The sequence below is a fragment of the Halichoerus grypus genome, chromosome X (assembly GCF_964656455.1).
Source record: "Halichoerus grypus chromosome X, mHalGry1.hap1.1, whole genome shotgun sequence".
Taxonomy (NCBI): domain Eukaryota; kingdom Metazoa; phylum Chordata; class Mammalia; order Carnivora; family Phocidae; genus Halichoerus; species Halichoerus grypus.
Genome location: NC_135727.1, coordinates 35,991,119 through 36,006,959, shown reverse-complemented (window position 1 = coordinate 36,006,959; position 15,841 = coordinate 35,991,119). Strand labels below are relative to the sequence as shown.

The 15,841-nt window shown below is 39.7% G+C and overlaps 1 pseudogene; it reads right to left on the bottom strand.

Moving 5' to 3' along the window:
- Positions 1–8,446: 8,446 nt before the first annotated feature.
- LOC144380428 (U6 snRNA-associated Sm-like protein LSm3) lies at positions 8,447–9,239 on the bottom strand (annotated as a pseudogene).
- Positions 9,240–15,841: the final 6,602 nt, after the last annotated feature.

Genomic DNA, 15,841 nt, shown 5'->3' with positions numbered 1-15,841 from the left:
GTCATGATAATAATTGCTAACATTACTATATGCTGGGCACTGTGCTAATCCTTTTTAATTTTTGGTCTTATCTCCTTTGATTTCTTTAGCCACTCTGTAAAGTAGGTAGCATTTGTCATCTCCATTTCACAGGTGAAGAAACTGAGGCACAGAGCAATTAAGAAATTTACCTAAACTGTTACTTAGGATGAGGTCACCATAGAAGAGCTGAGTAAGGTCACCAAAGAAGAGCCAGGATTTGATCCCAGGCTGTCTGGCTCCAGAACCCTCCTGTTTAAACACTGGGATGTACTGTCTCCAGTGTGTCAGTCAATAACTCTCCAAGTGCCATCCACATTCACCCATTAGCATTACTTCAAAGAATAGTTGAGAGTTTGGGGATTTTCTATGTAGAATAATTAGTCAGTTGTCTTACCTGATCTGAGTATTAAGTGTCTTGGATTTGTGATTTTTTTCACAGAGCACTGAAGCTTTATCCCCCAAGTATTTTTTAAAAGATTGTTTATAGTGGAAATCTTATTAAAATATACTGTAAACTTCACTGCGTTTGTAAAGAGATTTTTCAGCTATGATTGACTCAGGGTTTTTATACATGTCAATTCTTTTTTGTTTCTTTGTCAAGTTTTTATTTAAATTCCAGTTAGTTAACATGGGTGTACTACTAATTTCAGGAGTAGAATTTAGTGATTCATCACTTACATACAACACCCAGCGCTCATCACAAGTGCCCTCCTCAATACCCGTCACCCATTTAACCCATCTCCCTGCCCACCTCCTCTCCTCTGAAAACTATAGAATGCTTATAAAAGAAATGTCAATTCTTTTACTTCGGAAACTAAATCTTTGGAAACTATTAAGGTTTGGAATATGGAATATGGTGTGAACCCATAGTGCGTGACTATCTTCAGATTCATTGCCTCTTTCTTTCTTCCTCCCTTCCTCTTTCCTTCCTTCCTCCCTCCCTCTTTTTCTTCCTTCCTTTCTTTTTCTTTCTTTCTTTCTTTCTTTCTCTTTCTCTCTCTCTCTTTCTCTCTCTCTTTCTTCCTTCCTTCCTTCTTTCTTTCTTTCTTTCTTTCTTTCTTTCTTTCTTTCTTTCTTTCTTTCTTTCTTTCCTCCCTCCCTCCCTCTCCCTTTCCTTCCTTCCTTTCTTCCTTTCTCTCTCTCTGATTCCCCAACTCAGTGATTTTCTCAGTTGTTAGTGTGGGCTTAGTTTCCCCTTTGGCTGGTAAGCACCCAGACAACTAGGAGATGCTTCTTTTCTCCTTGTTTGTGATCTGCTGCCTCTGATCACAGATGCCAGTGGATCTGCTTCTTGCTACTCTTTTTGCTTTTTGCAGCATAGATCCTTTTTTCCTCTGCTTTTATCTCTTTCCATTGTTTTTCTCTGCTCTCTCTCTTTCCCTCCCTACCCTTCTCAGTTTTGCTGTAATGGGACGGGATATTGCTACCGAGGCTAAACCATCAGCTATTTCTTTACCCTGTGGGGGGACGCTGTGTGAAGTTTTACTCCTTTTCTCTGGCCAGTGAAATAATCATTAACAACAAGACCAAAAACAATGCACTTTTGCTTCTTAGTTATTTTCATTATTTCTTCATGTGGAGGATTCTTGTTTGCTTTTAAGAGCTAAGATTATGAGACATCTGAATCTGGAAAACCTCAGCTCTATTTTATTTCTAGAGTAGAATGCTTAAATCTTGCATTTAACTTTGAAGAATCTAAGTTGTGTTAAATTTAATTATTTCAGTGGAAGTATAAGAGCGATATGGCAGATGTATTCCAAATATTTGCATGTTAAATAACCTAGTCCTTCAGCTATTTTCTATTTTAAAAATATGTAAGTTCTGAAAACTTATGTCCACACAAAAACCTGCACATGGTTGTTTATAGCAGCTTTATTCATAATTGTCAAAACTTAACAGCAACCAAGATGTCCTTCAGTAGGGTGAATGGATAAATAAACTGGTACCTCCAGACAATGGAATGTTATTCAGTGCTAGAAACAAATGAGCTATAAATCTATGAAAAGACAGGGAGAACTTTAAATGGATATTACTGAGGGAAAGTAGCCAATCTGAAAAGGCTACATCGTGTATGACTCCAACTATATAACATTCTGGAAAAGGCAAAACTAGGGTCACTGTTAAAAGATCACTGCTTCCCAGGGGTTGGGGAGGAGGAGGAGGGATGAATAGGTGAAACACAGGGGATTTAGTGAAAATATTCAGTATAACATTTTGATGGGTAATGTGTCATTATACATGTGTCCAAATCCACAGATTGTACAACACCAAGAGGGAACCCTAAAGTAAAATATGGACTGTGAGTGATTATGATGTATCTATGTAGGTTCATCAATTGTAACAAATATACCACTCTGGTTGGGGAAGGGTGTTGATATTGAGGGAGGCTATGTATGTGAGGGGGCAGGGAGTATATGAGGAATTTTTTACCTTCCCCTTGGTTTTGCTGTGAACCTAAAACTGCTGTAAAACAATAAAGTCTTTTTTAAAAATTGAGCTATAATTGATATGTAACATCGTGTAAATTTAGGGTATAAAATGCATTGACTTAATACATTTATATATTGCAGTATATTTATCACCATAGTGTTAGCTAATACTTCCATCATGTCACATAATTATTATTTCATTTTGTGGTGAGACTATTTAAGATCTATTTTCTTAACAACTTAGAAGTTTATAATACAGTATTGGTGACTATAATTGCAAGGTTGTACATTAGAGCTCCAGAACTTACTCATCATCCAACTGCAAATTTGTACCCTTTGACTGACATCTCCCTAATTCCTTCACCCCCAGTCCCTGGTAATTACCATTCTATGTTCTGTTTCTATGAGTTTGGATTTTTTAGATTTCACAAAAAAAGTGAGATCATTTTTCTTTGCCTTCCTCTTTCTCACTTATCTCACTCAGCTTAATGCCCTCAAGGTCCATCCATGTTGTCATGAATGGCAGGAATTCCTTCTTTTTCATGACTGAATAATATACCATTGTATAGTTATATCACATCTATTTATCCACTCATGCATTGATGGACACTTAGGTTGTTTGCATTTTGTGGCTATTGTGAATGAGGGTGCAGTAAACATGGGAAGGCAGATACCTTTTGGATACCCTGTTTTCATTTTCTCATTTCCTTTGGATATATACCCAGAAGTGGGATTGCTGGATCATATGGTTGGTCTATTTTTAACTTTTTAAGGGGTGTTCATACTGTTTTCCAGAGCAGCTTCACCAATTTCCATTTACATCAACAGTGTACAAGGATTTCCTTTTCTCCACCTCCACTTGTATTTTTTATATATTTTGGATATTAACCCCTTAGCAGATATAGTTTGCAAATCTTTTCTCCTGTTCTGTAGGTTATCTTTTCATTTTGTTGATTGTTTCTTTTGCTCTGCAGAAACTTTTTAGTTTGATGTTGTACCACTTGTCTATTTTTGCTTTTGTTGCTTGTATGTTTAGTGTCATATCTAAAAAACAGTTGCCAAGACTAGTGTCAAGGAGTTTTTTCCCTATGTTTTTTTTTTTCTAGGAGGTTTATGGTTTCAGGTCATATGTTAAAATCTTTGATTTTGAGTTAATTTTTGTAAGATGTGTAAGATACAAGTCCAATTTAATTTGTTACATGTGATTATCCAGTTGTCCCAACACCATTACTGTAGAGAGATTACCCTTTCTGCACTGAGTAGTCTTAGCCCCCTGGTCCAGTATTAGTTGGCTGCATCTATAGATTCAATGTGGTTCCTATCAAAATTCCAGTGGCATTTTTTTTTTCACAGAAAGAAAAAAAAAAACCTAAAATGTGTATGGAACCACAAAAGACCCAGAATAAACAAAGCAGTCCTGAGAAAGAAGAACAAAGCCTGCATCATCCTTCCTGGTTTCAGACTGTATCACGAAGCTCTAGTAATCAAGACAGTATGGTTCTGGCATAAAAATCACATCGACCAATAAAACAGCATAGAGAGCCCTGAAATAAACTCCTGCATAAAGTCTTAATAAAAAATTATGTAAGTTCCTGATTATCAGATGATATTATTTTTTAAATTGTTAGTTACTCTAGACATTTAAAAAGTGCATCTCAAGGGCGCCTGGGTGGCTCAGTTGTTAAGCATCTGCCTTCAGCTCAGGTCATGATCCCAGGGTCCTGGGATCGAGCCCCACATCGGGCTCCCTGCTCCGTGGGAAGCCTGCTTCTCCCTCTCCCACTCCCCCTGCTTGTGTTCCCTCTCTCGCTGTATCTCTCTCTGTCAAATAAATAAAATCTTTAAAAAAAAATTAAATAAAAAATAAAAAGTGCATCTCAAAGCTCTCAACAGTTCTAGTGTAATTGAATGTGCTCCAGTTAATGTTCACTATACTTGTTTAGAAAATATTTGAATTATACTCAAGATTTGTAAGGATCATTAACTTTTGAAGAGAGTCCTTTAGCATTCAGGATGTATTTGAGAAGTAGTGGGACTTTTTTAAATAGCAAAACAACAAAATGAAACTAACTCTAATTCTTTGAAACAGAAATTTCTTTTCCATAAAGTAAAACTGCTTACATTTATAGATGCAAATACTTCCTAATAAAATCACCTCCTTCTAAAACTGGCTTTCAAATACTAAAATTTACAATCTTTTTTCCCTAGATTTTAAAAAAAATTATATGGTGTCTTTCTGAGGACCTGTCTACTTTTGGTTTAGTTTCAAATTGACAGATGTTATCAAGGTTCATCTAAGTTAAAGGTAGGAAAAATAGATGCTTCCTGTGCCTTAAACTTATTAGAAAACATAAGGCTGCCTTATCACTAATGGATTTTCTTCAGCACAATCATGCAAAATGGCCCTATCACTGCTCTACTTAACAAGCTGTTTTCATTTGTTTGAGAATCTTCAAATGAGAAAGGGGTCTATATTCCAGTCTGTTTACTTTGCTTGTAAATCAGGCAAGGAGACCAGAAGCAAATCTTCTCCAAAAGATTTAACTTGATAGAAGGAAATCGTTTAAAGTAAGGCGAACCTTCTGATTTATACATTCAATTGGAAAGGTGCCATTGCAACCAGCTTCTAGAACTCTTTTGCCTGAAGAATTACTAAGAAGGTAATAACTTTTCAAGAATGATTTCTTCAGGAAATTGGATCACACCAGAAAAATGGAAAATATTATGAATGGTGTGTGGGACAGTCCTGCAGAATGAAAACCTAAGACTCTAACCATTGCGGCTGGGTCAGCTGGCTGCGTGTTACATTACATGAAGGTCGTCGTTACGGGTCATGAGGGGTGAACCACAAAATGCAAGACAGAAGCATGGTTGGGTAGACTCTGTCAAGAACTGTGAATCTATGTAGCCAGCTTACATGAGTCAGATGAATTTGTCTTTAATCCCAGGCCCCCCCCCCCCGCGCCCCCGGGAGCATCTGTGCACTATACAGTGGCACTGGGGATTGAGGCCATAAGGTCAACACGGAAAAAGTTCTCTGAGGCTTCATGGAGTCTGGGGCTATAGTTTCTCTAACAATTGCAAAACAGATGGAAAATATGCTTACATCTCATATGACAACATTGACTGGTCAAGTATTAGTGAGCTTTGTGTTGAGAAGGATCCCCAGGCTCATCTGGAAGGAATGTTGAGATTAGATAGCAATGTGTGCCATAAACCTGGAAGTGGGTGCAGATTTGCCAAGTGATTGCCATTCCTGGACTGGGAGTTGCTGCTATCTCTCAGACTCAGCTTCTATCAGCTCAGTCTGATCTTACCTGGCCTGCTCCTTATTGATGTTCTCCCAGGTACTCTCACCTTTGTAAGCTATGACCAGGGTAAATATTTCCCATCAAATTTAGGGAGGCTTGGAGGGGAACCTGGCCTTAGATACCGGTGTGCCTACTTTTCTGCTTGCTGATGGGATCACCCCGTGTAAGTTAGATGGGAATGTGATCATATTGTACTTTTTTTCTGAGGCTCTCTGTATTATGAGGCTGGTTTCTGACACCATGGTGCCACAAACTTCCATGAGCCAGGTGGATAGTCAGTCTCTACCTTTTTTTAAAATATATATAAGTAGGCTCCACATCCAGCATGGAGCCCAACATGGGGCCTGAACCCACGACCCCGAGATCAAGACCTGAGCAGAGACCAAGAGTCTGACGCCCAACCAGGCGCCCCAGTCAGTCTCTACCTTTAACAGTTAGTTACTTTTAACTCCCCAGACTAGACAGATGGCTTCACTCATCTACTTGCCTGTGCGTGTTCTGGAACGATTTTTTTCCTAGCAGCAGGTATCTGCTTAGATTACAATCAAGATCTCTTGGATACTCAAAAACTCCTATCTGTTCTCCTGTCTGCCTTGTCCTATGCTTTTGATTCTGCAGGATCTCTAAGGCCAGAACCACTGGCCCAGAGCTTTACCAGCTATCCTGTCATTTGGAATTTGCCCACATCAGGCTCTTGTCTATCTGCTCAAATTTTGACTTTCAATTTTCTTTCCTTAAGCATTGGTATATATGCTTTCGAGGTTTCTATTTTCACGTCTACCTAGTTTCTGGCCCACTGCTTTCTACTGGTAACTATAAATCCTTCACTTATGACTCATTGCCTCCTGCAACCTTTAACCTATTAGTTTTTTTAGACTGAAGTTCACATCTTAGGCAAACCCTTAGTTCCAGTTTCCCACCCTCTCTCCATAATGTAATTTCCCAGTGTTGACAGAAAACCCACTCAGGTGAGTTAGGAGGTGGGAATGGGGTCAGGTGAATGACAGATGTGGCCTGTCCCATAGGGTCAACACAATGGCATACACACAGGAAATTAGGGTCTTCAGAAGCTAGTCTGGGGCATTTAGAAGAGAGTGGCAAGGCTGCAGGCTCCAGCAATGTCCTTTGGGCAGACCGAGAATATCATATTTGAATTTGGATCACATGTTTCAAACATGCATTCAACCAGAAAAAAACGGAGGTATGGAACAGTGGAAATAGGCTTATAGGTTTGTACCTAGAGTGAATCAGTAATTTTTTAAAATGTAGGGTTCTGTACTGTGGTGAAACCAGTTTGCACCCATGCTTGTGTTCAAGACATAATTGAAGAGCAAAAAGGGACTTTCGGGATCATATAGCCCAATCTTCTAATTTTACAGATGAAGAAACCAAAGCCTGGAGAGGTTAAGTGGCTTGTCCAAGGTCACATAGTTGGCTAGTGGTACAGCTACGACCAGAAAGAACCCAGGTCATCTTGCATGCATTCCTTTCTAGGCACTCCTCTGTCTCTCTTCACAGTTGCATTGTTTTCAGATTATGAGTGATTCGGCTCACTTCAAAGGGCAAAGAACTAATTTCCTTCTGATTGAAATGAGGCAGTCACAGCGTTTCACACAAGAAAATTGAAAAATGATATATGTGGCTTATTTCTTTGTTCCTTTCTGTTTTTGTCCCTGGATCAGCCAAGGGATCAAGAGGCAAGGGAAGCTGGGGAATAGTTGGAAGCAAGACAAGACGATCCAAATGCTGCATGGAGCAGAGGGTGCATCCTTTAGGGAAAACAAACAAACATCTGTTCACTGGTGGAGTGTAAACAGGCAATTGCATCTGTCTCTTTCAGTAGAGATGGACTAGTCTGTAGCTTCAGGAACTCTGCTTCCAAATTGCTCAGAGCCTAGAAGATGTGGATGCTGACACTAAAGGGAGTAGACCACTCCTTATTAAGTGCTCCAACTTTGGTACTAAAGGAGAAGGGCAACTTGGAAGAGATCCAAGTCCAGTTGGAGGCTATGGCTCTTCTTTTAACAAAGAGAAAAACGAAGACTCCTGGTTTAATGGAACATTCCCTGAATTTATTGTGAAATGGTGCATCTGAGATGTTTTCCTCAGGATCACATGCAATCTATCTGCCTCTTAAACTGGACCTGCCTTCCTGATTTGTTCATTCTGTTGTTTTTGTTGTTATTTGTTTATCTATTCATTCTTTGAGCATTTATAAGTGCTTACTAAATTTTAGGCACTAGCCTAGATGTTAGAGATAGAATGTGAAGACAAGTCAAAATTCTTGCTTTGGGGAGGCTTCAGTCTAGAGTGGAGAGAGAGGATAAGTAAAACAATACAGTCTGATAAAGGATGTGATATAAGGTATCCTCAAGGTACTGTGGAATAGAAGAGGCAAGGCAGTTACCTATCTGAGATAAACAAGAAAGACTTTCTGGAAAAGTTAGGCTTTGCTTAATCTTGAAGGAAAAGTAGGAAGTAGGTGAAGGAAGAAACCAGGGAGAACAGAAGGTATCAGGCTATCTCAGCCTCCTTGCCTTTGTCTGGCCTGTAATTTGAGGGGTGGGGAAATGAGAGAAGCCTCTGCAGAAGTAAACAGGGGCAAGGGCCTGGTGTGCTGAAGGGCCTGGTGACTTTCCCAGTTGAATGTCAGTGAAGGATACTAAATGTTATGCCACTGAAATATTCTTTTTTTTTTTTTTTTTTTTTTTGCATCTTGGTGATCACATTTATTGAAAGGGTTGGAAAAAAATTAAAATGCCCTTTAGCTTAAGAATTTTTCAGTTATCCGCAAATCAACTCATTTCAGGAGTGGAAGAATCCTTGGTCATTTCTTAATATCAAAATTTACGCAGGTTTCTCTTTTGAATGTCTTCTACATTTAAAGAGGCAATCATACAAAAGCTCCTATATTCCATACATGATAAATTCTTTGTTTCAGCCAACTCTTAATGTAGGGGCAACTAGTACAACACCATCTCCCCAGACAAAAAGCATTGGAATATTCCGTTTTGTTGATTTATATATCCTTCGTATGTTTCCTCATCAATTTCTATAGTAGTCACAGTTTCTTCCACATCTCCGAATATCATATTTTTTTTTTTAAAGATTTTATTTATTTTTTGACAGAGAGAAACACAGTGAGAGAGGGAACACAAGCAGGGGGAATGGGAGAGGGAGAAGCAGGCTTCCCGCGGAGCAGGGAGCCCGATGCGGGGCTCGATCCCAGAACCCTGGGATCATGACCTGAGCCTAAGGCAGACACTTAACGACTGAGCCACCCAGGCGCCACCACTCTGAATATCATATTTAAATGCTGATCGTAAGCATGTAATCTGCCTAGAAGCTCTCTGTCATTTCTCCTTTTCACATAAATTCGCTCATCCAGGCTGAGCCTGATGAGATCCAGGGGCTCTTTACAGTGTTGGTAGTTTGTTGCTGATCCACGTCGTCCGCCATGTTTCAAACCCTGTGCCCTTTCCCCGCCACTGAAATATTCTTAAGCTCAACACTTTGTAGGAGACAATGTGCTGTAGTGAAAAGATCATCATCTTTGGAGTCAGACAGATCCATGTTCAATCATTTCTTTACTGTGGACATTGGGCAAGTTACTTAACTGCTTTAAGTCTGCTACTTCACCATTAAGAATGAGGATGATTATTTCTGCTTCATGTTTGTGTGAAAGAGTTAACAGTATACATGAAGTTACCAAGCATAGAACTAGTAAATAATCGATGTATGTTCATCTTACACTCTTCCTCCATTTCTTTCTTGCTTTCTTCCATTTGCATTCTGACTAATCTTTTCTTCCTTTTCTCCCTCTGGAGATTCGCTGGGTTTACAGAAATTATGGGTGTCTTGTGTGGCTTGATGCCCTTGTTTATTTAGAGGCTGACATTTAGAAAACATTTTGTGCAAGTTCTGTCCTCATGGTAATAAATGTACCAGAGCACAACAATGTCCACAATTGATTGGATCTGCTTGTTGTTGCTGGATGACATATTTAAATGATCCTGTCATAGATATGAAACATGAAACATTTTTGCAATTTGTAATCAGAAATTTACCTAACAAAAATTGTTGCAGCTGTGGTAGGATTGAATTCACTCTTTTACTCCCCCTCTCCCCAAATCTATCAAACTGTCAGCAGCCTGCCTTTTAGAAAAAACTAGACATTGTTTTGCTGTATTTTTTTCCCAGTGCGACCATAGGCAATTCTTCTGCTTGTGCTATGAAGATATCTGAACATTTCTTTGAGGTGTAATTGACATACAACATTATATTAGTTTCAAGTGTACAATGTAATGATTCAACACTTGTATACACTGTAAAATGACCACCACATTAAGTCTTGTCACCATCCTTCACCATAAAAAGTTACAGAAAAATTTTTTCTTGTGATGAGAACTTTCAAGATCCACTTTCCTAGCAACCATTGAATATGCACTACAATACCATTGACTATAATCACCATGCTGCATACCACATTTCCATGAGAACATTTTTTATATGTTTATAAGAAAAGGTCATTTCCAGTATATTGTGTTTGGGTAACAAAAAAAATTCAAGAAGGAGCTTAATATGCTTGAGGAGAGTGAGTCTCCCTAATATACTTAGAGTGACTCTCAGATCCTCACTGCTCCTGATAGGTTGGGTGTGAAGTTCACATACATGACTTTGGAGCATTTGTCTTCACAGTCACCTAATTTATTTGGTTCCTGGAGCAGGAAAGAAGTAGAACAGTCATCTAGTTTCCAACCCCCTGTCTTATGCTTGAGTCCCCTCTCTAGCACTGCTGCCAATTAATTATGGAGCTTCCACTTTACCAGATTCAGTGATATGATGGACAGTATCGCTTATGGCAGAACATTCCATCTTTGGACTGCTTTTACTATTTAGAAGGTGCCTCCTGATATTGAACTAAAGTGACTTTTTATAATCTTTGGTCCTAGATTTATGACTTAGAGCCAAAAGGAATAAGTTTAATCACTTTTTCTCACTTTAAGGCTTCTCGAAAGTTTGGAACCAAACTAAAGTTTGATAAGGTCCCTCTTCCACTACTCTTTCCTCTCAGCATAACATTTCCATTTCAGTCAGTAGTTCCCTATAAGAACTGATTTCATGTTTCTTTATCCACCCTGTCAAGTGCGCCTCTGGATGTATTTGTCCATATACTTCTTAAAGGGTACCACTCAGAACGCTGTGTGTGTTCACAGTATGCTGCGGCCAATGCAGGACAGTTCTACTGTGCTTTTGGTGGCCATACCGCAATGGTCTCTCATATCAAACTTCCTATTGACTAAAACTCTAATTTGAACTTTCTATTATATACAATCCATCACAACCAGTCCCTTCATGCTCTTTTAAAATTTTTAGTTATGCTTTTTAATGTGTCTTCTATCTTTTCCACCTTCTGCCATATCCAACCATGGCAGATCAGCCTTTTCTTCATCTAAAAAATTGATAAAATTGTTGAACATGGAAGAACCAGGTCCCCAGAAAGAACCAACCCTGCTGATGTCATGATTTCAGACTTCTATGCTCCTGAACTATGAGGGAATAAATTTCTGCAAGGGAATAAATGTCAGGAAGGAAGGAAGGAAGAAAGAGAGAGGAAAGAAAGAAAGAGAGAGAGAGAGAAAGAGAGAGAGAGAAAGGGAGAAAGAAAGAAAGGGAGAAAGAAAGAAAGGGAGAAAGAAAGGAAAAAAAGAAAACAAATGAATGAACCAGGAAGTTTTTTATTGGAAATATTCTAGTATAGAAGTTCTTTATTTTATTTATTTTATTTGAAAGAGAGAGAGAGAGGGAGGGAGGGGCAGAGAGAGGGTGAGAGAATCTCAAGCAGACTCTGAGCTGAGTGTAGAGCCCAATGCAGGACTCGATCTCATGACCCTGAGATCATGATCTGAACCAAAACCAAGAGTTGGACACTCAACCGACTGAGCCACCCAGGTGCCCCTAGAAGTTCTGGAATTCATGAACCAATAGAAGCTTGATGAATTTTATGTAAATGTGTGCATATATGTATTTTTTTCTGGGACAAAACTCCATAGCTTTTATCATATTCTTAAAGGTGTGCATGGTCCAAAGAATTTAGGAAGTCATATTCTAGAATGGCATAGAAATACTTTGGCTGCACATTCATTCAATCAGTTAAAAAATCTATTTGAATGGTTTCTAGACAGTGGTTCTCCATCTTGAACACATGGATGTCATGAAGGACCTTGTTAAATGCTTTCATGTATGTATACTTCGTACTCCATGTATCTCTGATTTTCAAGGCTATTAGCCATGTCAGAGAATGAAATGAAGTTAGTTTAAGCTAATCACCACTTATATTTTTAGTTGCTCATGTACAATTCTTTTAATGGTCTATTCTAGAATCTTTCCCATGACTCAAGTAGTCAATCACTTATTCAACACCTAGTTATTTAGTTTTTGCTCTCTGTTAGGAATTATTCTAAACACTGGGGCTAAAACAGCGAGAAAGACAAGGTCTTTGCTTACATGGAGCTTATGTACTAATGAGGGAGTCGGACAATAAACAAACACACAAATCAGATAATTTTAGGTAGTGGCGAATGCTCTGAAGAAAAAAGAAAAAGGACATTGGATAAAAAGTTCCTGAAATGGGGGCAGGGCAGTAACTAGATGGGTCAGGGAAGGCCTCTATTAGAGAATGATATTTTAGCTTAGATCTAGTTGACAAAGAATTAGTTCATAAATATGTAGGGGAAGAATAGTCCAGGCAAAGATAACAATAATGCAAAGGCCCCGGGTCAGGAACAATCTTAGAGTGTTCAAGCAACAGAAAGATGATCAATGTAACTGAAGCATAGGGGACAATGGGGGCAATAATAAGTGATGGAATTTAAAAGGGAGGCAACATAGTCATGGCCATGGTAAAAAGTGTAGACTTTGTTCTAACTGCAGTGAGGGTTGTCAGATGGCAATGATAAAGAGTGTATACTTTGTTCTAAGTGCAGTGAAGGCTATAGGAAGCCGCAGGGTTTCATGGTCTGATCTATGCTATTCGAAGAGTCTAATTGCTGTGTGTGGAGAATGAATTGTAAAGAAGCAAGAGTAGAATGGAGACAGTTTGCCTATTTTTAATTGTGGAATCTGCCTTCTTTCTCATCTTTTTTTTTTTTTTTTGAGAGGGAAGAGGGGTGAAGGTAGAGGGAGAGAGGGAATATTAAGCAGGCTCCATGCCCATCGTGGAGTGTGATGTGGCGCTCAATCTCACAAACCTGAGATCATGACCTGAGCCAAAATCAAGAGTCCAATGCTTAACGGACTGAGCCACCCAGGTGCCCCTGCCTTCTTTCTCATCTTAAAAAGAGAGAGAAAAAAGAAAGGAGTGCCTCTTAAGCAGTCTTCCACAATTTCTTCTCTTCTCCATGATTGCTCAAAGGTAATTGATATAAGTTCATCAACTGTATACATTCTTGGATTTAATTCATAAGTCACAGGAGATTGAAAGGTGGATTTATACACCTTAAACCATTTGTTCCATGTGAAGAGGCAGAAGGCAGTCATTGCATAACCCATGAAGAGCCAGTGGATGGTCTGCTGCACCAAATAGTAGAAGGGTTGTAGGACAGAAATGGAAGCCAGGTTGCTCAGGGTTAGGCTCTCCTGAATTAGACTCACAGCCTGTCTTTCCACAATAACAATGAGGAATCCCAACTGGGAGCAGAGCCAGTGTCCTGAGTGTAGGCTGTGCCAGAGGGCCAACAATAGCAATGAGAGTCCCTGGGATGGTTCTTTATCTCCAAGGAACTTGAGTCATTTGAAGAAGTGATGGGCCACCCAAGCATTGGTGTTGATGATGAAAGACGTAATCACAAGCCTACCATTCATGTTGCCTTATGTTCACAGAACCATGGAGCCAAGGAAAGAGAAGTTAAAGAAAATGGAATAATCTGGGGTGCTTGGGTGGCTCAGTCAGTGAAGCATCAGACTCTTGATTTTGGCTCAGGTCATGGTCTACAGGTTGTAAGACAGAGCCTCTTGTTGGACTCCATGCTCTGCGTGGAGCCTGCTTAAGATTCTCTCTCTCCCTCTCCCTCTGCCCCTTCCCCCACCCCACGAAAGTGCATGTGCACTCTCTCTCTCTCGCAGTCTCTCAAAAAAAAAAAAAAAAGGAAAGGAAGGAAGGAGGGAAGGAAGGAAGGAAGGGAGGAAGGAAGAAAGAAAGAAAGAAAGAAAGAAAGAAGAAAGAAAGAAAGAAAGAAAGAAAGAAAGAAAGAAAGAAAGAAAGAAAGAAAGAAAGAAAGAAAGAAAGAAAGAAAGAAAGAAAGAAAGAAAGAAAGAAAGAAAGAAAGAAAGAAAGAAAGAAAGAAAGAAAGAAAGAAAGAAAGAAAGGAATAATCTATTTCCCTGGTGGCCAAGAGCAGGGTTGGTGCAGAAACGTGTCTCTTTCCACAGCACTCCTTCGCCTCAGAGCACAAAGAACATAGAAGTTAGGGGGTGGGAAGACATGGTACTCTTAGCCTCTACTACCAGCCAAGTCTTCATCTGGGGCCAAAGGGAAAACTTTCATGGGAGGAGTAGAGGGCCCAAGTCTCCCCTCTGGGATCCCCCATGCATGTTGCCTTATCTCTCCCCCTCTAGCCAGGGATCTGTTGTGTTTTTCTCCTGCTAATGTACTATGATTGTATATGTGCCTCTACCACCACCCCCACGGTGGGGAGTGGAGGGGCACAAGGCCTTCCCTGTTCCACTTTTTCTACCTTGGAACTTTACCAGATAAAATAACTTCTCTGTGTTCAATTTTTTTTTAAAAGAAAGGCCTTTAAAACACTAGAACGCTAGGTTTTTGTGCGTGTGCATGCATGTATATATGTGTGTGTTTTATAATCTTTTCAACCATCTCAGGCTTAAGTTTTTTCTTAGCAATGGTTGTATTTTACACTTTCCAGCCTGAAAATAATTCTCTTTGACAGGGAAGACAGAAACAAAATAGGATTTAAAAGAGTCTACTTTCCTTATGTCATCCATCACCCTGGACAACTCTCTGGTTTATTTAGGTATTCACTTCTATTTTTTTTTGGGCTACATCAGTATAATTTACAATGGTATCATTAGAATTGTCTTTTTGAGAGTTTCCTTGAAGCATATCTTGAATTCCAGTATCCCATTCTAGCTCTGCCATTTACTACCTTGGATAAAGTATTTAACCTCTCTGTGTCTGTTCACACAACTGTATAATGGAGACCACAATATCTATGTCATAGAGTTGTTGTGAGGATTTAATGAATTAAACATGTAAAATGCGGGACACCTGGGTGGCTCAGTGGGTTGGGCATCTGCCTTCAGCTCGGGTCATGATCCTGGGGTCCTGGGATTGAGTCCCACATCATCAGGCTCCTTGCTCAGCCGGGAGGCTGCTTCTCCCTCTGCCTGCCGCTCCCCCTGCTTGTGCTCTCTCTCTCTCTCTCTGATGAGTGCATAAATAAAATCTTTAAGAAAACATGTAAAATGCTTTTAACAATGCCTGGCACATAGAAAATGCTCAATAAATGTCAGCTGCTATTATTACTGCTGCTATTATTATCATATTTGGAGCATGAGCTTCAGGTTCCATACCTCCTTCATATTACTTCAGTTTACCACCAGCCTTGCAATGTCTATTATTGGATTCAGTGTTAGACTTTCTTGACTTCTTTTTTTAAAGATTTTATTTATTTGAGAGAGAGAGAGCGGAAGAGCAGGGAGGAGCAGAGGGGGAGGATGCGTGACAAGCAGACTCTGCTGAGCGCAGAGCCTGATGTGGGTCTCGACCCCAGGACCCTGAGCCAGACCAAGAGTCTGATGCTTCACTGACTGAGCCACCCATGTGCCCCACTTGACTCCTATTTTTTGTTGTTGTTCACTTTCTCGGCATCAATTCCTGGGGCAGTATTTGGAGGGAAGTTATGCAGACCTGAGTTTAAGTCCTGGCTCTGACATTTGCCAGCTCTGTAACGTTGGAATAATAGGGATTACTCTCTTCAGCTTCTTCTTTAGTACAACAGGAATAATATTATATTCCATTGTTGGCGGGGGGGTGGGGGTGGAATATATGTAAAGGTGGTA